The sequence below is a fragment of the Saimiri boliviensis genome, chromosome 15 (genome assembly GCF_048565385.1).
Source record: "Saimiri boliviensis isolate mSaiBol1 chromosome 15, mSaiBol1.pri, whole genome shotgun sequence".
NCBI classification, from domain to species: Eukaryota; Metazoa; Chordata; class Mammalia; order Primates; family Cebidae; genus Saimiri; species Saimiri boliviensis.
In genome coordinates, this window is record NC_133463.1 from 22,316,631 (window position 1) to 22,338,159 (window position 21,529).

Sequence of the window (21,529 nt, forward strand, 5' to 3'; positions counted from 1 at the left end):
CTGCCCTTCAGCCTGGGTGACAGAGCTAGATTACATCTCAGGAAAAAAAAAAAAAAAAGCCCGGGCGAGGTGGTTCACACCTGTAATCCCAGCACTTTGGGAGGCCGAGGTGGGTGGATCACCTGAGGTCAGGAGTTTGAAACAAGCCTGACCAACACCGTGAAATCCTGTCTCTATAAAACAAAAATAAAAATAAAAAGATAGAGCCGGGCGCGGTGGCTCAAGCCTGTAATCCCAGCACTTTGGGGGGCTGAGGCGGGTGAATCATGAGGTCAAGAGATCGAGACCATCCTGGTCAACATGGTGAAACCCCATCTCCACTAAAAATACAAAAAAAAAAAAAAAAAAAAATTAGCTGGGCATGGTGGCACACACCTATAGTCCCAGCTACTCAGGAGGCTGAGGCAGGAGAATTGCTTGAACCCAGGAGGCAGAGGTTGCTGTGAGCCAAGATCTTGCCATTGCACTCCAGCCTGGGTAACAAGAGCAAAACTCCGTCTCAAAAAAAAAAAAAAAAAGAAATATAGGAAGTTTAGGCCGGGCGCGGTGGCTCAAGCCTGTAATCCCAGCACTTTGGGAGGCTGAGGCGGGTGGATCACGAGGTCAAGAGATCGAGACCATCCTGGTCAACATGGTGAAACCCCGTCTCTACTAAAAACACAAAAAATTAGCTGGGCATGGTGGCGTGTGCCTGTAATCTCAGCTACTCAGGAGGCTGAGGCAGGAGAATTGCCTGAACCCAGGAGGCGGAGGTTGTGGTGAGCCGAGATCGCGTCATTGCACTCCAGCCTGGGTAACAAGAGTGAAACTCCGTCTCAAAAAAAAAAAAAAAAAGAAATATAGAAAGTTTAATTGCAAGGGCCAGGTGCGATGGCTCACACCTCTAATCCCAACAGTTTGGGAGGCTGAGGCGGGCAGATCACCAGAGGTCGGTAGTTCGAGACCAGCCTAGCCAATATGGTGAAACCCCGTATCTACTAAAAATGAACAAAAATTAGCCAGGTGTGGCGTTGTACACCTGCAGTCCCAGTAACTTGGGAGGCTGAGGTGGAAGGATCCTTTGAGCTGGGAAGTGGAGGTTGCAGTGAGTCGAGATTGCACTGCACTCCAGGCTAGGTAACAGAGTAAGACTCTGTCTCAGGAAAAGAAAAAAGAAAAACAAAGCAAAGGTAACTTGCAATCCAAGTAATATGCCTGACATTTGGGCAAGGTAACTTGAAGGTGAGCAATGTTTGACATTTTCATTCCAGAATGCTTTTCTGTTCTTTCCTTCACCACGATGTTTTTGTTTTTGCCTCTGCCTTTGATCACACTGTCCCCTCTGCTTGAAAAAGTGACCCCTTCTCCCAGCCCTGTCCCCACCTTTTTTTTTTTTTAAGCTTCTTATAGTCATTTCAATATTTTCTAGAAAAGGCAGGTTCTTGAATTACCGGGTAACTGAGGTTTCTGTGTTTCTCCAGATGCCCTGTATTGTGCCCAAGCGTCGGATCCCAAAACACTTTCCCAACAGGATGTGCTTCCAGTCTGGCTGTGGCTGACACAGACATTCCAACCTCCCCCTGTGCTGGCTTATCTCTTACTCCTGCTTTGTTACTAAGTAGAGATTATTACACTGACATGACAGAGTTGCCTTGAGGGTGAGAAGAGATAATGGTCATAAAAGGGTTCTGCAGACAACCAGACTTCTGAATAGTTGGACAGAAAGGTGTTGGCAGAGTGGAGGTGGGGAAAAGCGGGTGTGCTTGTGAAGACAAATTCACAGGCAGAGGCTCTAATTGCTGGCTCTGACTTAGCAACTGTGTGGCCTGAGGCAAGTTCCAGAACTTCTTTTTTTTTTTTTTTTTTTTTCCCCCCCGAGAGGGAGTTTCGCTCTTATTACCCAGGCTGGAGTGCAATGGCGCGATCTCGGCTCACCGCAACCTCCTCGTCCTGAGTTCAGGCAATTCTCCTGCCTCATCCTCCCGAGTAGCTGGGATTACAGGCACGCACCACCATGCCCAGCTAATTTTTTTGTATTTTTAGTAGAGACGGGGTTTCACCATGTTGACCAGGATGGTTTCGATCTCTTGACCTCGTGATCCACCCACCTCGGCCTCCCAAAGTGCTGGGATTACAGGCTTGAGCCACCGCACCCGGCCTCCAGAACTTCTTTATTTCTTTCTTTCTTTATTTTTATTTTTATTTTTATTTATTTATTTATTTATTTATTTATTTATTTTTTATTTTTTTTTTTTGAGACGGAGTTTCGCTCTTGTTACCCAGGCTGGAGTGCAATGGCGCGATCTCGGCTCACCGCAACCTCCGCCTCCTGGGTTCAGGCAATTCTCCTGTCTCAGCCTCCTGAGTAGCTGGGATTACAGGCACGTGCTACCATGCCCAGCTAATTTTTTGTATTTTTAGTAGAGACGGGGTTTCACCATATTGACCAGGATGGTCTCGATCTCTTGACCTCGTGATCCACCCGCCTCGGCCTCCCAAAGTGCTGGGATTATAGGCTTGAGCCACCGCGCCCAGCCTATTTTTATTTTTATTTTATTTTATTTTATTTTTTTGAGACGGAGTTTTGCTCTTGTTACCCAGGCTGGAGTGCAATGGCGCAATCTTGGCTCACCGCAACCTCCGCCTCCTGGGTTCAGGCAATTCTCCTTCCTCAGCTTCCTGAGTAGCTGGGATTACAGGCACGTGCCACCATGCCCAGCTAATTTTTTGCATTTTTAGTAGAGACAGGGTTTCACCATGTTGACCAGGAAGGTCTCGATCTCTTGACCTCGTGATCCACCCGCCTCGGCCTCCCAAAGTGCTGGGATTACAGACTTGAGCCAACTCGCCCGGCCTATTTATTTTTTTAGAGAGGGGATGGGGTCTCTCTTTGTTGCCCAGGTTGAAAAGCAGTGATGCTATCCCAGCTCACTGCAGGCTCCAGCTTCTGGGCTCAGAGGCTCCTCCCGCCTCAGCCTCCTAGGTAGCTAGGACCACAGCCTTGCACCACCACACCTGGCTCTGGCATGTCCTCAGCACTCTGGTTGTTACATCTTGAAGACTAGAGTCAGCCTCTTTCTCTGTGACCACCAAGCCAGTGGAGACGGAGGTTCCCAAAGGTGTTGAACATTCTGACTCCCGCAGACCACACCAAGGTCAAGTCTTCGAACACAAACACTTTACAAGGGTTATGTGACCTTGAATAGCCTGAAGGGAATTATCTTCCAAATCTTTTACTTCACAGTCACCAAGGATCACAACAGCTTTACAAAAGGAAAATGCAGTCTCACCCATCCCAATGCAGCTGTGGGTTTGCTCCAGGGTGGAAAGGCCTCTTGGAGCCCCAAAAAGGAAGCCGGTTTCTTTTTTTTGCTTGTAGAAAGTGATTTATTGAGAGAGAGAGAGAGAAACAGGAGAAGGAGAGGGAAATAAGCAGCTAACTCTCACACTGAGTGAGAGAATACAGAAAGATGGAATCCAGGAGAGGAAAGCAGCTTCCACACTGAGTGGAAGGGAATAGAGAGAGATGGAGTTTAGGAGGGGAAGACAGGCTTCCACGAAGGGGACTCCAGAGGGAAAATCCAGGAGAGAGAAAAACAGCTTCCACAAGCACAACAGTGTTCATGGAAGGGGATCCAGACATGGAGTCCTGAGGAAGCCTGTTTCAGTGCTCACTCCAGTCGCCTGAAATCCTCAGGGCTCGCATTGAGCTACTATACTCCAGCCTAGGCAACTGGAATGAGACTCTGTCTCAAAGAAAAAAGACAGAAGCTACCCAAGTGTCTATTGATAGACAAAAAAAAAAAAAAAAAAAAAAATGCATTATATTCTTACAATGGAGTGTTGTTCAATGTTGTCCAGAAGAACAAGTGTAAGCAGCAGAAAGAAAAACTTTTTGTACATGGGGCTGGGCACAGTGGCTCACACCTGTAATCCCAGCACTTTGGGAGGCCAAGGTGGGTGCATCATCTGAGGTCAGGAGTTCAAGACCAGCCTGGCCAACATGGTGAAACCCGGTCTCTACTAAAATACAAAAATTAGCTGGGAGTGGTAACACACGTCTGTAGTCCCAGCTACTCGGGAGGCTGAGGTGGGAGAATTGCTTGAACCTGGGAGGCAGAGGTTGCAGTAAACCAAGATTGTGCCATTGCACTCCAGCCTGGGCGACAAGAGCAAAACTCTGTCTCAAAAAAAAAAAAAAAAAGAAAGAAAGAAAAAAAAAAAACTGGACCAGGCGCGGTGACTCAAGCCTATAATCCTAGCACTTTGGGAGGCCGAGGCAGGTGGATCACGAGGTCAACAGATCGAGACCATCCTGGTCAACAAGGTGAAACCCCGTCTCTACTTAAAAAAAATACAGGCCGGGCGCGGTGGCTCAAGCCTGTAATCCCAGCACTTTGGGAGGCTGAGGCGGGTGGATCACGAGGTCGAGAGATCGAGACCATCCTGGTCAACATGGTGAAACCCCGTCTCTACTAAAAATACAAAAAATTAGCTGGACATGGTGGCGCGTGCCTGTAATCCCAGCTACTCAGGAGGCTGAGGCAGGAGAATTGCCTGAACCCAGGGGGCGGAGGTTGCGGTGAGCCGAGATCGTGCCATTGCACTCCAGCCTGGGTAACAAGAGCGAAACCCCGTCTCAAAAAAAAAAAAAAAAAAAAAAAAAAAAAAAAAAAAAATAAATAAATACAAAAATTAGCTGGGCATGGCGGCGCGCGCCTGTAGTCCCAAATACTCGGGAGGCTGAGGCAGGAGGATGGCTTGAATACAGGAGGCGGAGGTTGCGGTGAACAGAGACAGTGCCATGGCACTCCAGCCTGGGTAACAAGAGTGAAACTCCGTCTCAAAAAAAGAAAAAGAGGCCGGGCGTGGTGGCTCAAGCCTGTAATCCCAGCACTTTGGGAGGCCGAGGCGGGTGGATCATAAGGTCAAGAGATCGAGACCATCCTGGCCAACATAGTGAAACCCCGTCTCTACTAAAAATACTAAAAATTAGCTGGGCATGGTGGCGCGTACCTGTAATCCCAGCTACTCAGGAGGCTGAGGCAGGAGAATTGCCTGAACTCAGGAGGCGGAGGTTGCGGTGAGCCGAGATCGCGCCATTGCACTCCAGCCTGGGCAACAAGAGCAAAAACTCCGTCTCAAAAAAAAAAAAAAGAAAAAGAAAAAGAAAAACTGTACATGGAAAATAAAAATAAAAAAAAAGAAAAAAAACTATTACTAACCTAAAAAGAATCTTATCCAGAAAAATACCTCAAAACTTCAACAAAATTAACTCCTGGTAGTAAATATAAAATCAAAATATTATGCTGTCTCTGGTTTGATAATTTTTCTTTTCTTCTTTTTTTCTCTTTTTCTGAGACAGAGTCTGACTCTGTCACCCAGGCTGGAGTGCAGTGGCACGATATCAGCTCAGCAAATTTTACATTTTCAGTAAAGATGGCATTTACCATGTTGGCCAGGCTGCTCAAACTCTTGACCTCAACTGATTCCCCCAACTTGGCCTTCCAAAGTGTTGGGATTATAGGCGTGAGCCACCACGCCTGGCCTCTGCTACCTCAAAGAGAAGATAGAAAATTCCAATTCTAGGCCAGGCGCCGTGGCTCAAGCCTGTAATCCCAGCACTTTGGGAGGCCGAAGGCGGGTGGATCACGAGGTCAAGAGATCGAGACCATCCTGGTCAACATGGTGAAACCCCGTCTCTACTAAAAATACAAAAAAAAAAAAAAAAAATTAGCTGGGCATGGTGGCGCGTGCCTGTAATCCTAGCTACTCAGGAGGCTGAGGCAGGAGAATTGCTTGAACCCAGGAGGCGGAGGTTGCGGTGAGCCGAGATTGTGCCATTGCACTCCAGCCTGGGTAACAAGAGCGAAAGTCCGTCTGAAAAAAAAAAAAAAAAAAAAGAACAAAGAAAATTCTAATTCTGCTGTTGTAAAATTTCCAACTACAGACTCATGAGAGGGGCACTAATAGCTTTTTCCCTTAGAGGACACCACAGGTATTGTCCTCTTCTACTCCTCTGCATCAAGTATAACTCAAAATTAAAAATTTCACAGCAAGAGCTTCCTAGACTCTGATTTAGAGTGATTACTTAGATTTCATTCCTCTTTATAGCTCTATATGGCCCTGTCAAAGAAACCAAAGCACACATGTGACAGTATCTGAAAAAGTCCTGTTATTGTTCCTTCGGAAGGATACACAACCCTCATCTTATCGGGTTGCTCGGTCTTTCACCTAGTTTGGTCTGGCACAGAAATTAACTTCATTTTACAGCTCATCACACTCAGCACATGCTCCAACAAATGGATTCCTGTGTCCGGAGACCAGTAAAATCCCTGCCTCTCTTGGGGATTCTGCTATAGCATTTGTTCTAGGACATTAATGGATGTCCTAACCAGTCCATGTTTTCTAAAGCAATGACAACTCAAGGTCATACTCTTAAAATGAGGCATGTTCAACTTAGTGACTACAAAAAATTGTTCATATGCAGCACACAGACATTTCTGGTAGTGTCCATCATACATACTGTTTCTTTTTCCAATATGAAATTTAATGGGGATTTTTATTCTAGGAGGCATTTTAAAAATCAACAAATCAATTTCTAGTAAGCAGCCTTTCGCATGAGTTAGAGCAAATGTTCAATCAGTGCCCAATGTTTGCTCAGAGGCAATGCAGGGAAATGTAAGTAGAAATGTGTACCAGATAAGTGATGAAGAAATGATCAAGATTACATGTTCTTTTTAAACTTATACCCCCTGCCAAAAAGAAAAAGATTTAACTGTAATTGCTACCTAAATTCTTCAAACTGTGTATCACCAACTGTCTGAAATCATTTTAGGCAAAATATTTTCAATATTTTGGGGAGGGTTGTTCAGTTAATTAAATTACTCAATAAGACTGAAGAATGTATGCATTTGGCCGGGCGCGGTGGCTCAAGCCTGTAATCCCAGCACTTTGGGAGGCCGAGGCGGGTGGATCACGAGGTCCAAAGATCGAGACCATCCTGGTCAACATGGTGAAACCCCATCTCTATTAAAAATACAAAAAGGCTGGGCGCGGTGGCTCAAGCCTGTAATCCCAGCACTTTGGGAGGCCGAGGCGGGTGGATCACAAGGTCAAGAGATCGAGACCATCCTGGTCAACATGGTGAAACCCCATCTCTACTAAAAATACAAAAAAAAATTAGCTGGGCATGGTGGCGCGTGCCTGTAATCCCAGCTACTCAGGAGGCTGAGGCAGGAGAACTGCTTGAACCCAGGAGGCGGAGGTTGCGGTGAGCCGAGATCACGCCATTGCACTCCAGCCTGGGTAACAAGAGCAAAACTCCGTCTCAGAAAAAAAAAAAAAGATACAAAAAAACTAGCTGGGCGTGGTGGTGCATGCCTGTAATCCCAGCTACTTAGGAGGCTGAGGCAGGAGAATTGCCTGAACCCAGGAGGCGGAGGTTGCGGTGAGCCGAGATCGCGCCATTGCACTCCAGCCTGGGTAACAAGAGCGAAACTCCGTCTCAAAAAAAAAAAAAGAATGTATGCATTTTAGCGAGAGGTTATGATTTTTAAAAGAAAAGGAAAAATGACTAGAATGAAGGGGAAAACAGGCTGGGCGCGGTGGATCACATCTGTAATCTCAGCACTTTGAGAGGCCGAGGCTGCCAGATCACTTTAGGTCAAGAGTTTGAGACCAACCTAGGCAACATGGCAAAACTGTGTCTATACTAAAAATACAAAAATTAGCGGGGCGTGGTGGTACACGCCTGTAATCTCAGCTACTCAGGAGGCTGAGGCGTGAGAATTGCTTGAACCCAGAAGACAGAGGTTGCAGTGAGCAGAGCTCACACCACTGCACTCCAGCCTGGGTGACAGAACAAGACTACATCTCAAAACAAACCAAAAAAAAAAAAAAAACAGAAGGAGAAAACAAACGGGAAAGGAAAACACAATCTGGAATTTGAGAGAATGTGCCAAAAAGATTGTATGGTAAATCACAGAAAGTTTTTCAACTGAGGTCTTTTTTTTTGAGACAGAGTCTTGCTCTGAGTGCAGTGGCACAATCTCAGCTCACTGCAACCTCTGCCTCCTGGGTTCAAGTGATTCTCCTGCCTCAGCCTCCTGAGTAGCTGGGATTACAGGCATGTGCCCCCGTGCTCATCTAATTTTTTGTATTTTTAGTAGAGACAGGGTTTCACCACGTTGGCCAGGCTGCTCTCAAAGTCTGACCTCGGGTGATCTACCTGCCTAGGCCTCCCAAAGTGCTGGGATTACAGGCATGAGCCGCCACACCTGGCCCTATTTCCTTATTTTGATCTCTGTCTAGCACATCAGAGGCTTTTCTCAAGTGTTAGTGATCCTTGTTGAGGGCGCTCTGTTTAGCACGTTCTGATCACTCTCAGGTGGGCTGCAGGTCTAACTGCTCCTTACACAACTTCCAACCAATATCCTAATTTCCTTCCCACCCCATGCTCTCGTTTTCAGAAGAAATTGATGTCTCTTTTCCTGAGCCATCCTGAGGTCTGTGGTGGGAATCTCTTGGTTCTTGTCAAATTCCCTCACATCCTCGGGGAAGTCAGCTCTCTCAGGTTGGCTAAATTAGTTGACACTTGGCCATCTGCTTTCAGCCTCCTACAAAATACTAAGTTGAAATCTCTCATCTATTGTCACTTCTTTTCACTTTGTTCTTTTTTTTTTTTTTTTTTTGAGACGGAGTTTCGCTCTTGTTACCCAGGCTGGAGTGCAATGGTGCGATCTCGGCTCACCGCAACCTCCGCCTCCAGGGTTCAGGCAATTCTCCTGCCTCAGCCTCCTGAGTAGCTGGGATTACAGGCATGCGCCACCATGCCCAGCTAATTTTTTTTGTATTTTTAGTAGAGACAGGGTTTCACCATGTTGACCAGGATGGTCTCGATCTCTCGACCTCGTGATCCACCCGCCTCGGCCTCCCAAAGTGCTGGGATTACAGGCTTGAGCCACTGCGCCCGGCCCTTTTCACTTTGTTCTTATAGGTCTCTCCTTTTTTAGCCTTTTAGTGTCATTTCACTTAGATTTCACAAGGGAACAGATATAAACATCTGGGTTCTGTTTCCTCCTGGACCTTCCAAACCAAGCAATTCAAATACAGTAGACTTCTCTTTTTTGTGCTGCACGTTTTTGTGCTAACATATACAGTAGTTAGTTCTTTATCACACCTGATTCCAGAATTTTGATGATAAAGACAAAAGAAACCCTTAAATTTCACAACTGCTTGGCTTCTCTTTTCTCGCATGGTTTCTTATATATCTTGAGTCAACATTTCTAGAATAATGGCATAATGAGACTTCTTCTCTTAAGTATTATTTTTTCGGTTCTCTAAAATTCTATTCACAATGTCTGTCTTTCATGAAGCATTCCTCTGTTCCAACTGTATCCTGTCCCAATCCTTCTAGTTCACTCTAACTCATTAGTTGCATATTGGACATATATTTCATGTAAATGCTATTTATATATCTGGTATACTTCCCATGACTCACAGTCCTTCTTCACTCCCAAAGGATAATAGGCCATCAGAGAGAGGTTATTTTATTTTATTTTATTTTTATCTTGAGATGGAATCTCGCTCTGTCACCCAGGCTAGAGTGCAGTGGCACCATCTCAGATCACTGCAACCTTTGCCTCCCGGGTTCAAGCAATTCTCCCTGTCTCAGCCTCCCAAGTAGCTGGGATTACAGGTGCCTGCCACCATGCCCAGCTAATTTTTAAATTTTTTTTGTAGAGACAGGATTTCGCCATGTTGGTCTGGCTGATCTTGAACTCCTGACCTCAGGTGATCCACCTGCCTCAGCCTCCTAAAGTGCTGGAACTACAGGTGTGAGCCACTGCACCAGCCTGGTTATTTATTTTAAATTAATCCATTAAAGGGTAGGATTCCTGAGGATTTATGTCTTCTAATTGTATGGGGAGAAGTTAGAACTAATTTTCCCGAGAAAGTGAAGGTTAAGCTGAGATTTCAGGAGTTTAGTTAGCTAGGTGAAGCTCGATGGTCCAGGTAGAGTAAATAATCTCCCTGTATATCCCTTGACCCCTGCAACAGTAGTCAGGGGACATTCCTAGTAATGCTGGTTCAAATGCAGTGAGTATGATGCCAGGCATGATGGCTCATGCATATAATTCCAGCACTTTGGGAGGCAGAGGCAGAAGGATTGCTTGAGTCCAGGAATCCAAGATAAGTCTGGGCAACATAGTGAGACCCTGTCTGTACAAAAAATAAAAATTAGCTAGTCATGGTGGTGCATACCTGTAGTACCAGCTACTCTGGAGGCTGAGGCAGGAGGATCACTTGAACTCAGGAGTTTGAGGCTTCAATGAGTCATGTTCATACCATTGCACTCCGGCCTGGGTGACAGAGCAAGATCCTGTCTCAAAAAATAAAAATTTAAAAATGCAGTGAGTATGAGAAGCAGCCTATTGCTATGTAGGGCAATTGTTGTAAGTTTTATTCCTAGCTATATCTTTTGCTCAAGCAGTAAATAGCACACACAAGTAGGCAGGTTATATGTATGAATATATATATATATATATATATATATATATATATATATATATTTTTTTTTTTTTTGAGACAGGGTCCTACTCTGTCACCAAGGCTAGAGTGCCAGAGTGCAGTGGCATGATCTCAGCTCACTGCAACCTCTCCTGGGCTCAAATGATCCTCCCACCTCGGCCTCCTGAGTAGCTGGGACTGCAGGTGCTTGCCACCATGCCTGCCTAGTTTTTGTTTTTGTTTTTGTTTTTTTTGAGACGGAGTCTCGATTTTGTTGCCCAGGCTGGAGTGCAATGGCACAATCTCAGCTCACTGCAACCTCCGTGCCCCTGCAACCTCCACCTCCTGGGTTCAAGTGATTCTCCTGCTTCAGCCTCCCTAGTAGCTGGGATTACAGGTGCCTGCCACCACGCCTAGCTAATTTTTTGTATTTTTAGTAGAGACGGGATTTCACTATGTTGGTCAGGCTAGTCTCGAACTCCTGACCCCAGGTGATCCACCCGCCTTGGCCTACCAAAGTGCTGGGATTACTGGCATGAGCCACCTTGCCCAGTCTAGTTTTTGTATTTTTAGTAGATAAGGGGTTTTGCCATGTTGCCCAGGCTGGTCTCAAACTCCTGGACTCATGCTATCCACCCTCCTCAGCCTCCCAAAGTGCTGGGATTACAAATGTGAACCCCTGAGCCTGGCCTAAATATATATTTACTTAATATATACAAATATCTAGGGAATATTATTTAATATATACAAATATGTTTAAAATATACAAATATCTAGATGAGTATATTATACTAATCTATCACGGAAGCAACATGAGAAGTATAAGAGCTAGTCTCTTACACTCAAGAAGGTTATGCAGTTGTGAAGATGTACAGGGGAGTCAAACTTAGGGAAAGTAAACAATGAAAAAAAAATTTCAGGCCGGGCGCGGTGGCTCAAGTCTGTAATCCCATCACTTTGGGAGGCCGAGGCGGGTGGATCACCAGGTCAAGAGATTGAGACCATCCTGGTCAACATGGTGAAACCTCGTCTCTACTAAAAATAACAAAAAAATTAGCTGGGCATGGTGGCGCGTGCCTGTAATCCCAGCTACTCAGGAGGCCGAGGAAGGAGAATTGCTTGAACCCAGGAGGCGGAGGTTGTGGTGAACCGAGATCGCGCCATTGCACTCCAGCCTGGGTAACAAGAGTGAAACTCCGTCTCAAAAAAAAAAAAAAAAAAAAAAAAAAAAAAAAAATTTCAAAATGGCAGGTGACTGGTCTGCATCAGACTTGTACTAAGGCTTCACCCTTTCACTCCCGGAACAGCTAGCAAAACAGAAAGATGAGGATGGGAGGAAAGGCCTCCTGCCGGCTTTGACGCCCGGCTAGCTTATGAACTTCTTTCTGATGTACGGATCCCCTTCAGACAAAAAGAAAAACACCACTAAAAGAAGCCAGTCGCCCCATTTCAGTGTGCAGGTAGAGCCTTGAGTTAGATAGACCTTTTCCTCCATCGGCTGGTCTCTAGCTGTGGTTGGGCACTCACGAAAGACAGATGGAGAGGGAGCCAGCTCCCAGGGTCCGGGCGGTAGCCGGGCGGGCAGCGCTCTGCCCGGAGCGGGTCTGGGAGCTCCGGGACGTCTGGGGCGTGAGCGGAAGGAGGGAGGGAGTAAAGCCGCGCGCAGTTCCCTCTCCGCCGCTGGGCGTGGTCTGCGGTCGCGCTCGCTCAAGGAGGAAGGGAGAGACTGGGCACTTCAAGGCTCAGAGGAGGACCACCTGTGGTTACAGGTGTGGTCACACCTGTGCCGACGCGGGCGTGGACGGGGCCGAGCTCTGGGTGCCACCCAGGAGGAGCAGCCATTCATAATCCGGATCCGCCTCAGCCTGTGCCTTTTCCCTCCTAACTCCCCTCCCTGCCCCCGACCCCGGGGCTCTGGGCTAGGTTTCCTAAGGGGGAAACCTCTGTCACCGTTTGTCCTGGTGAAATCAGGTCCCTGCTTATCCAGCTCAGCTCTGAATAATAATTATTGAGAGGACAGGAAGCAACAGGGTAAATCAAGAAAGTGACAAGGAGGTGGGCGCAGCGGCTCACGCCTGCAATCCGAACGCTTTGGGAGACCGAGGCAGGAGGATTGCTTGAGCCCAGGAGTTCCAGACCAGCCTAGCCAACGAGAGCCGTCTCTACTAAAAATACAAAAATCATACGGGCGTGGCGGTTTAAGCTTGTAATCCCAGCTACTTGGCAGGTTGGCCTGGGAGGATCGCTTGAGCCCGGGAGGAGGAGGTTTGGAGAGCAGAGATGGAAGGAAGGAAGGAAGGATGGATGGATGGATGGATGGATGGATGGATGGAAGGAAGAAATGGAAGAAGGAAGGAAGGGGAAGGGAGGGAGGGAGAGAAAAGAAAAGAAGGAAAGAAGAAAAGAGAGAAAGAAAGAGAAAAAAGAGAAAAAGAAAGAAAGAAAGAAAGGAGGAAGGAAGAATAGCTACTGTTTCTGTGCTGTCACTGTGCTATCCTCAGAACACCTGGGCCCAAACCTTTCCTTTCCTTACCTGTGTTTTCTCCCATTTGTTCTCGTCTAAAAATTTATTCACGTGAAAAACAGTCCGGAATGTAGGTATACTATTTAATCTACACAGATGTTTAGATATTTGTACTCAAAAATTGTAAGCTACCTAAACGTCTAATAATAGTCTATTGAGTCTAAATCGTGGTAATCTTTTTGGTGAACTTCAATGCCCTCGCTTAGTCTTTTTTTTTTTTTTTTTTTCGAGATGGAGTCTCACTCTGCCGCCCAGGCCGGAGAACAGTGACGCAGCTCACTGCAACCTCCGCTTCCCAGGTTCAAGTGATTCTCCTGTCTTAGCCGCCCGACAGGCGCGCCCCACCACACCCAGCTAATTTTTTGTATTTTTAGTAGAGACGGGATTTCACCATGTTGGCCAGGACGGTCTGGAGATCCTGACCTCGTGATCCGTCCGCCTCAGCTTCCCAAAGTGCAGGTATTACAGGCGTGAGCCACTGCACCCAGCCGAGCTTAAAGTCATTTTACCGGAGAATACTATCAACAGGAAATGCTCACTACACACTAAGTGGGGGGGAGGGGGAAGCTGTTTACAGAATAGTTTCTGGTGAAAAGAGAAAACACCTGGGTGGCAGAGGCTGGAGAGTGATTATCTCTAGCTGGGTATAGGTTGGCTGCAATGTTACTTTTGTAAGGCTAGGAGAAAAAAACGTTATTTTAAATATATGGAATTTGCTCCTCTCCAAATCAACCCTCCCTTTCGCCTCCCTAGAGGCTGTCAGGTTCAAGAAGCGGCCGGGGCCGCAGGAAGGGCGCTGGCGTCCGACACGTGCCCCAAGAGCCTGGAACGCGCGTGCCCCAGGAGCGCTGGTGGCTGGGTCGGGTTGAGGCCGGCGGGACCCTCGGCCTCTGCTGGGCTGCATGGGGTGGATGCGAGGGGCAAAGGGGAAGGGCTCGAGGCTCCCAGATCCCGAGAAGGTTTGGGGACGAGCTAGGGTCCATGTGTCGGCACCTCTTCTTGCCCGGTGCTTCTCTCAGTGCACGTTTTTTAAAGTGTGTTGAATTTGGGAATCGATCGGAAATTTCAAGGCCAGTTAAATGCCCTCTGATGTAGAGCTCTGATTAGGTTCGAAAGGCTTCAAACAGCCCCTCCAGACCCTCGAGGGCCTTCGCCGAGGTAACCTTAGGCGTCCCCCTAGAAGTCTCCCTGAGCCTTTCACAGAAAGTGGGAGGGACTGCGCTGGGCCCTCCGCTCCCAGTGCCCCTGACTGGTGGGGAGGGATGACCTTAGTGTCAGAGCAGAGACCAGATCGACTCCCACTCGAGACCAGAAAAGGAGGGGGAAGCGGAACCCGAGGTGGCCGGGGATCCCCGGGGACGCAACCGAGAGAGGGAGTCCTGGCCATCTGCCGGTCCTGCCTGAGGGCATCTGCTCCAAGATCCCTGGGAGCCGTTATCATATTCCTGAGAATCTGCCGTGCTGCCCCCTCCCCCCCGCCGCCCCCCCAAAACCAACAGGACACCCATTCTGTGATTCTCTTCTTCTCCGTCGCCCAGTTGGAGGTTGCTGGTGACAAGGAGAAAAAAATGCCTTTCGTGAATTCTCTAATTCAAATGTTTATCGGCTTTGCACACCACTCGGCCTTTCCAAAAGGGACCAAAAAACAAAGATCTGTTAAGGGCAAAGGATAACTGAGGTCTCGCCTGCCTTGCAAATTTTATTCATAGAAGCCACAGCAATAATAATGTAATCCTACCTCCCCATTTGACAGATAAGGAAACTAAGGCCCATTGGAGTAACAGGCCAGGCTCGGGGGACCGGTCGCTTCAGTCCATAAAGACAGTTGTGAGTCGGGTGCGGTGGCTCACGCCTGTAATCCTAGCACTTTGGGAGGCTAAGGTGGGTGGATCACCTGAAGTCAGGAGTTCAAAACCAGCCTGGCCATCATGGTGAAAACCCATCTTTAAAATAAATAAATAAATTAAATAAATTAAATAAAATAAAGCCAGTTGTGAAAGAATTCAAATAAGGGCTGTGGATGACTGTTGGGAGGGTTTCCCATCTAATTTCCATCTGCTTAGCTACTAATGCCTGGAAGACTGGATTAAATAGTTGCTACCTGTCTTGAATGAAGAACTATAAGAAGTGCGTCATAGATAATTTGGATTACTTTCAGCTAAGCATTGTACTGTGAGCATTTCCTGATGTCAGGAAGAAGGTTCTCAAAAATGTTTGTATAAAGAATGCCGGCCGGGCGCGGTGGCTCAAGCCTGTAATCCCAGCACTTTGGGAGGCCGAGGCGGGTGGATCACGAGGTCAAGAGATCGAGACCATCCCGGTCAACATGGTGAAACCCCGTCTCTACTAAAAATACTAAAAATTAGCTGGGCATGGTGGCACATGCCTGTAATCCCAGCTACTCAGGAGGCTGAGGCAGGAGAATTGCCTGAACCCAGGAGGCAGAGGTTGCAGTGAGCCAAGATGGTGCCATTGCACTCCAGCCTGGGTAACAAGAGCGAAACTCCATCTCAAAAAAAAAAAAAAAAAAAAAGAATGCCAAATATTCTTTGAAAAACTTCAGTTTTAGTAACCACCCCAAAAATAATCAATTTTAGCAACGTGACACAAGTCCTATTGCTGAACATTTGGGCTGTTAGTAGTTTTCATCATCAAAAAGAGTTTTGCTAACATTCTTGTTCATGTATCTTTGCATTTCTGACTCTTCAGAAGGAATACGTAGAACTGAAATTTCTGGATTAAAGACTACAGACCTAGCTGGGCTCAGTGGCTCAAGCCTGTAATCCCAGCACTTTGGGAGGCCGAGGTGGGCAGATCAACTGAGGTCAGGAGTTTGAGACCAGCCTGGCCAACATGGTGAAAACCCATCTCTACTAAAAATACAGAAATTAGCCGGGTATGGTAACAGTCTCCTGTAATCCCAGTTACTCAGGAGGCTGAGGCAGGAGAATCACTTAAACCTGGGAGGCGGGAGGTTGTGGTGAGCCAAGATTGTGCCACTGCACTCCAGTCCAGCCTAAGTGACAGAGCAAGACTCCCTCTCTCTCTCTCTAAAAAACAAACAAACAAACAAAACTACAGACCTTTTAGTGTACACTGCTTTTAATTGCTCACTAAAGTGTTGTGCCAGTCTATAGGTTTCACAGAATGGGCGTGGTCATATCTTTTCATTGCCAGTGAGTTTGAGAATACACAAGAGTGACAAGACCTTTACACAGGTAGATCATGGTCTGATAATTCTGGAGGCATCACCTTCTTTAAATGCACCAAAAACCCACTATGCTTGGCATCTCCAGCACATCCAGCACCAACCATGTTGTTGACTGAATAAATATGCTCCCATCTTACTTCTGATCCCCCATGCCGACTCTCCTAGGTCACACTGGTCAGTTTCTGGGGCTGTCATCTCTTTGTGCACACTCAGTGGAGAACAGCAGACACACAAGCTCCCAGCAGAAGGTCTCAGGACATCATTACATTGTCTTTCCTATGCTTGTCTTGGTACATCATGCTTTCTCATTTGTCCTTTTGCTCTGAGTCTCCCTTTCTTCACACTGTCATGTGCCCTGGGTGGCTGCTGTCACTCTTAGGAATATTTTAGTTTCAAAGTAATGACAACAAAGGGAAGGCTAGATCTCATTGTTCACACATTCATTCATTCATTCATTTCACAATTATTCATTGAGCCACCGATTACGTGCAGGCCAATACGCTTGTTGCAGACACAGAAGGAAATAATATTGAGGGTAATATCTAACATTTATTGAACACTAAAGACAGGCACTGCATTAAGTACAAGAGTGTGTACAGGATCTTACATAATCCTTACCATAGCCCAATCAGGTAAGTACTATTATTTACCCCATTTTACAGATAAGAGAATAATGGCTACAGAAGTTAAGGTCATACAGTTGGTTAAATGGTGGAGCCTGGATCCCAGTCCAGGCTGTCAGCACTCAGAGCTAGATTCCAGAAGAGTGGGGTGTGTTCTAGGCAGAAAAGATATCATAAGCAAAGGCCCTGAAGCAGAAAGCAGTTTGGCTTGTTAAAAACCAGAAGAAAGCGGGCCGGGTATGGTGGCTCATGCCTGTAATCCTAGCACTTTGGGAGGCTGAGGCAGGTGGATCACTTGAGGTCAGGAGTTCGAGACCAGCCTTACCAACATGGCAAAACCCCGTCTTTACTAAAAATACAAAATTAGCTGGGCGTGGTGGCACATGCCTGTAATCCCAGCTACTTCGGAAGTTAAAGTAGGAGAATCACTCGAATCCAGGAGGTGGAGGTTGTGGTGAGCCAAGATTTCGCCACTGCACTCCAGCATGGGCAACAAGAGTGAAACTCCGTCTCAAAAAAAAAAAAAAAACCAAAAAATTGGAAAAAAGCTAATGTGGCCACAACAGAATTCTGAAGAGAGCCCAAGAATACATTGGAGGAAGAGACAAGGCCTTGTAGGTTAGTGTTAAAGATATTGGACTACAGAGGCTGGGTGTGGTGGCTCACGCCTGTAATCCCAGCACTTTGGGAGGCCGAGGCAGACAGATCACAAGGTCAGGAGTTCAATATCAGCCTGGCCAACACGGTGAAAACCCGTTTCTACTAAAAATACAAAAATTAGGCAGATGTGATGGCGGGTGCCTATTACCCCAGCTACTTGGGAGGCTGAGACAGGAGAATTGCTTGAACTCGGATGGTGGAGATTGCAGTGAGCTGACATCACACCATTGCACTCCAGCCTGGATGACAGAGCAAAACTCTGTCTCAAAATATATATATATATGTATTTTGGACTACAAATGTGAAGCTTTTACAAGGTCTTGAGGCCAGATACGGTGGCTCATGCCTGTAATCCCAGCATTTACGGAGGCTGAGACAGGAGGATCACTTGAGCCCAGGAGTTCAAGATCAGCCTGGAAAACAGAGTGAGACTTTATCTCTACAAAAATGTAAAAATTAGCTGAGTGTGTTTCTGTAGTCCCAGCTACTTAGGAGATTGAGGTGGGAGGATCACCTGAGCCCAGCAGTAGAGGCTGCAGTGAGCCATGACTGTGCTACTGCCTGGATGGCAGAGACCCTGTATCAAAAAGAAAAAAGAAAAAAAAAGTGGGGCATTTTTTTTTTTTTTTTTTTTTGAGATGGAGTTTCGCTGTTGTTACCCAGGCTGGAGTGCAATGGTGCGATCTCAGCTCACCGCAACCTCTGCCTCCTGGGTTCAAGCAATTCTCCTGCCTCAGCCTCCCAAGTAGCTGGGATTACAGGCACGCCCCACCATGTCCAGCTAATTTTTGTATTTTTTTTTTTTTTTTTTGAGACGGAGTTTTGCTTTTGTTACCCAGGCTGGAGTGCAATGGCACGATCTCGGCTCACCACAACCTCCGCCTCCTGGGTTCAGGCAATTCTCCTGCCTCACCCTCCTGAGTAGCTGGGATTACAGGCACACGCCACCATGTCCAGCTAATTTTTTGTATTTTTAGTAGAGACGGGGTTTCACCATGTTGACTAGGATGGTCTCGATCTGTCGACCTCGTGATCCACCCGCCTCAGCCTCCCGAAGTGCTGGGATTACAAGCTTGAGCCACCACGCCCGGCCTAATTTTTGTATTTTTAGTAGAGACAGGGTTTCACCATGTTGACCAGGATGGTCTCAATCTTTTGACCTCGTGATCCACCTGCTTCAGCCTCCCAAAGTGCTGGGATTATAGGCGTGAGCCACCGCGCCCGGTGGTTGCGGGGGGAGGCCTTAAGCAAAGGAGTGATAACACTGTGTTTTGAAAAGATGCCTCTAGCTGGGAATAAAATGATTTGGATTGGGGCAGGAATAGATACAAAAGCTATTTTATGGCCTGGGTTGAGATGAGGGCCTTAGGCTGCTGAGACAAAGTACATGAACTGGATGTGAGGTGTGATAACCAGCTTGCTATGGCAGTAGATAGTGGTGCCATTCCTCAGTTAGGTACCTGGGGATGGGGTGCAGGCACTGTCAGGTTTGCAGGAAAGATCTTGAGTTTAGTTTTGGATATGTCAAAGTCAGTTACCTCTAAGACGCACAAGTAGAGATTCCACGTAGAAAGACAGATCAAAATGTAGGTAGGAGTTGTCAGTGTACAGATGGCAATCGAAGCAAGCTATGGCAGTGCAGGAGACTGTGCAGGGACAGAGAGCACAGTGACAAGAGCGCAGGACACAAACATTTACAGGTTGAATGCAGGAAGCCTATAAAAGTACCCCAGGAACTGGGAAACGGGAGGAACATCAGAGGACCGCGGGTATTTCAGGAGCTGACACGCCTGCTGGACATGAACGTTAGAGTGTCCTTGGGACCAGGCCTTGCAGGGCTCTCAGATTTCTAAACTGCAATTAGTGATTCTGCTGTCCTCCTTCTGCTCCATTTGTTTTAGCAGAACATAATTTTGAAGGTCTAGCAAGTGACCTTTTGGGCCTTGCTTTGTAGTTTCTTTCAGATTTTTACATGTATATCTCAACTAACAAAGGAAAGGAGGTAATTTAATGAAAGAACATATTTTACTGTCAAACATTTCATTATTTGTATCTTCCACCATTTCCGCATCAGCCATCAGCAAGTAAATACAAGTGGACATTTTTAAGTGCAGTATCTTTAGAATTGTACAACTAGGAAATGACGTTCTAAACCTCAATGTTCGGAAACACCAAGGTGTAGAGTCTCAATCGTTTTCCTAGATCCATTCATGACTTGTCTCATTGGGGCACACTATCTTTTCCCCAAAGTAGATTGTCTCAACAACCATGGAGTCCCTGCTGTACAAGACATAAAACTGCTGAGATGATCCTACTAGATGCTCAGTAATTATTTAATGAAAGAATGATGGGACAGGGGGAGGGAACAAGAGAGGGATAGAATGAGATGATGATTTTTGCAATAGAAGAGTCCACAATTCGCCGGGCGCGGTGGCTCAAGCCTGTAATCCCAGCACTTTGGGAGACCGAGGCGGGTGGATCACGAGGTCAAGAGATAGAGACCATCCTGGTCAACATGGTAAAACCCCGTCTCTACTAAAAATACAAAATATTAGCTGGGCATGGTGGCACGTGCCTGTAATCCCAGCTACTCAGGAGGCTGAGGCAGGAGAATTGCTTGAACCCAGGAGGCAGAGGTTTCGATGAGCCGAGATGGTGCCATTGCACTCCAGCCTGGGTAACAAGAGCGAAACTCCGTCTAAAAAAAGAAGAGTCCACAATTTGGTGGTGCAGATCTACTTCCAAAAGCTAATGGACATTATCTCTCTTTTGGTAACATAATGACAATATGCTTATTTCCTAAGCACATAGTTGAAAATCAATCTTTGTTAGCTCTGGATCAGAGAGGCATGTGAATAAAAAAACACTTTTAAATTTTTTTTTAATTTTTATTTTTTTAAAGATAGGGTTTCACCATGTTAGTCAGGTTGGTCTTGAACTCCCAACCTCAGGTGATCCACCCTCCTTGGCCTCCAAAGTGCTTGGATTACAGGTGTGAGCCACCACGCCCAGCCAAAACACTTTTTAAATAAAGACAGTGAGTTTATATTTGAAATGAAAAACAAACTTAAATCACCCTGCATGATAGCATGATAGCCAATTTCAACCTCTCTGCTTTTTAGCAATTTATCAACCAATCATTAAGTGAGTTAACTCTACACCCGGGGAATGCTGATGGCAGCATTAGCCATAAATAAATAAGCGAATATGTACAATAGCTAAATGAATAGACTTTTCCTTGGTGTTTTATGGCCTGAAAAGAATGCAGCTTTTCATTAAAGGAATCATTTGAAAATGTGGAAACTGATACTGCCGCAGTTCAGTGCTCTCCGCCCATTGATAATGGCCTCTGTATTAGTTGTGGGGGTGGGAGACTGATGTCCATTTACTTTTGCAAAGATTGTTATTGAATGAAATTCCTTTAATGGGGCATTTTATGATCCCACTCAGCTAAGAGCTCAGGGCTGCCTTAGAATAGTCTTTCCCTCCACCTTGACAGCTCTTAGAGAATCAATACAGGTAATATGTTAGTTGGTGGTCAGCAGTCCCGTAAGTAGAGAGGTAGAGCTGAAATGGAAACTGACAGGTAGCCACTTAGAGAGAGGGCCTGGAGTAAACACTCTGAAAAGTGAAGCTTCTCCCGGGAGTGGGGAATGTGCAGCCCTTACCCTGCCATCAGTGCTGGGATTGGGTAGGAAGAGCTAGGAACAAAGACGAGACAGCCGGGGAAAAGCCTCTCAGAGCTGGGGAAACGCCGTCCCCTGGGGTGGTACCTTTAGAGCCCCAGGATTCATACGGTTTGTCCACTTGTAGCATCTGTCATTGGTCTTATTTTTTCAAAGTTGTTTTTTTTTTTTCTTTTTCATTTTTCTTCTTTTTCTTTTGGTTTGTTTTTTTTTTTTTTTTTTTTTGAGACGGAGTTTCGCTCTTGTTACCCAGGCTGGAGTGCAATGGCGCGATCTCGGCTCACCCCAACCTCCGCCTCCTGGGTTCAGGCAATTCTCCTGCCTCAGCCTCCTG

The 21,529-nt window shown here is 46.4% G+C and overlaps 1 pseudogene; it reads left to right on the forward strand.

Moving 5' to 3' along the window:
• LOC101041412 (syntenin-1-like) overlaps positions 1 to 14,110 on the forward strand; it is a 69,851-nt pseudogene extending 55,741 nt beyond the window's left edge.
• The last annotated feature ends 7,419 nt before the right edge of the window (positions 14,111 to 21,529 follow it).